Raw genomic sequence first — 2,500 nt, 5'->3', positions numbered from 1 at the left:
ATACCATGGTTTTCTCACTTGCACGAAAGGTAGCTAAAATTACTTCGGATAGCTACTTCGGATACAATTCTTTACATGTTTAAGGTCGTCAAACAAAGTTTTCGCGAGCGCTTTTTTCTAAGGCAATGCAGGGCGCGTGCAAGGATTGCAAAAAAATAAACATGGCTTCAACAAAGCAATCATTTCATTTTCACAATGCTGTCGCTATCTGTACTTTTTTTCCTCATAATTGAACAAAGTGTTTTGAAGGTTTTAGTCTTTTATGAGAAATGTATGTTAGAAAAGGTAGCGATTCGCAGATTTTTCTTGTTATCGAAAGAACCCAGTTATATGCAGCGCATGCGTAGTAACTTAAAAAAATGCGATTGAATGCGGAGTAGCTTTCTCGGAAATACGCCTATTTCTCGAGAACCGCTCGTTAAATTTAACGAAATTTGGCGCGAAAATACTTTAGGAATAAGTAACTGGCGTATTGAAAAAAAAACTTTAGCAGAGGAAATTCTATATATTCCAGTGAACCGCGCATCGGTGGCTCAGTTTGTTTAGCACCGGGCTGTCACGCGGGAGGTCGTGAGTTCAACTCCGGCCCGGAGCAACACTCAGGGTCTTTAAATAACTGAGGAGAAAGTGCTGCCTTTGTAATACACCGAATGCAAATATGGCGGACCACTCGGGCGGACCGGGTCGAGTTGCGCGAAGTCGAGGGAAGCTAGGCCACGGCTTTTCCCTGTTGGATATCCTGGGAGCTTCTCTCGCTGGTAGAGAGCCCCAGATATTAAAATGGGACGAACTTCGTTTTTGGCTGAAATGTAGAGGCGATTCATTGAAGGGGTTGAAAACAAAGGCAGCTCTAGTGAAGAGGTAAGGCGGAAGTCGCTATGACTTGTCAAAATACCATATCTGTGAAAAATAGGACTATACGAGCTCAAAGTAACTATATTTTCGCTTTCAAAGGGTCGAAGAGTATATCAGAACTGGCCGAGACCAAAATATAGTTGATCCTGATCCTCGCAACGTTTATACAAAGCGCAAGCAGCACCGAACGGCGAGTGGAGACAATACTTCAACTACTGTAAATGCGCCGCAACCAAACTACCCTTCGGATGGCTGATCTTTTGATAGAAAACGAATGCCTTTTTTCACCCGTGCCGAGATGAACAATCACATCGCAAAGTCAGGGGAAAAAGTTGATTCCAGCAAAAGCCACTCAGTACCTACTAGTGTGCGAAAAGCAACAACGTTATTGAACGACGAATATTTAAAGAACTTGTCAGCAGCAAGCGATAATAATTATTGTTATTTCCGCTGTCAGTGCCATCACAGCTTTAGAAAAAATGATCCTCCCCACAATTTAAAAGCTGCATTGTGCATTTTCAGTGGAGAGGTCACGGATGCCTCTTGCTCTTGTGTTGCTGGCCAGGTTGGGTTTTGCAACCACATTTTGGCTCTTTTGTTAAAATTGTGCAAGTTTTCATTATATGAGTCTTTCGGCGGCGTCCTTTCTTGGCTGTCGGCCCATTCTCCTCGTCGTCAGATTCAGGGTTGTAAAACTCCTCTGGGACGTCTGAGCTAATCCTAGAGCGAATGTTTTCGCAATCCTCACCAGGATTCAAAATTCAAAAATACTTATGAGAGTGGCATAATTGGGAAGGCCAGTATAAAAGTTAACATCTGCATCAGACTTGAAACGACCGAGAGAAAATAAACGGGAAGACATTGTCTCCTGGTGCTGCTCATTTTCGGTAATCTTTCTGTCCAGTGCATCGTTCTTCTTTAGAAGGCTCGAAAGCTCCTTTTCAGCTTCTAACAGTCTAGCCTCGAGATCCTCGACTTTCTTTCGTTGATCCATTTCCACGTTACTCTCAACACTGATATCGGGCTCATTTTTCGTTGGCTCCACTTGCAGTGGGAAATATTTCATCTGAACTTTCAACAGCTGAAGACGCGATGTTAATTTCAGAAGCAGGGTCGGATGTAAACAATTGTTCCTTCGAAGGTACCGGCAAAGGCAGCCTTTCAGTTGGTGCTTTTCGTTTCCTTGGGGATGGCACAGACCAAGGAAATCGTGACGGTACACTTCCCTCTACAACATAAGTTCGTCGAGCGAGCGACTTTCTGAGATCTTCTCGTGTAAAATGCAAAGAGCAGTGATTCGCCAGTTCTTTCCTTCCTCTCGTCGGATCGCTTGAATCCACTTCTTCCTCAGTAACGGTTGATTTGGAAATTCAAAAAGGGATACTTTTCTTGAGCTGGTGATTTTACACCTTTCTGGTTACATCGAGGAACACAGCAATGAGTAGGCATCGCGAAAATGACAAAACACTCTCGATTTTTGCAAGTTTCTCGCAACGTGTAGTCAAAACAAAACGCATCGGCTCTCTGCCAGCGAGAGAAGCTCCCGGGATATCCTCCTCAGTTAGCACACGTTCAGCCATTCGCGACAACCAAAACAACAGGGGTAAAGCCGTGGCCTAACTTTCTCGACTTCGCGCAACTCGAT

General features: G+C 44.0%; 1 protein-coding gene across 1 annotated transcript in view; it reads left to right on the top strand.

Annotated features, from left to right (window-relative positions):
* The window catches only part of LOC138025062 (tauropine dehydrogenase-like), a 20,506-nt gene that overhangs the window by 12,689 nt on the left and 5,317 nt on the right, over positions 1 to 2,500 (top strand). The gene's annotated exons all lie outside the window — the stretch shown is intronic.

This window comes from Montipora capricornis, chromosome 11, assembly GCF_036669925.1.
Source record: "Montipora capricornis isolate CH-2021 chromosome 11, ASM3666992v2, whole genome shotgun sequence".
Taxonomy (NCBI): Eukaryota; Metazoa; Cnidaria; class Anthozoa; order Scleractinia; family Acroporidae; genus Montipora; species Montipora capricornis.
The sequence above is the reverse complement of the archived record's forward strand: the minus strand, read 5'-3'. Positions and strand labels throughout refer to the sequence as shown.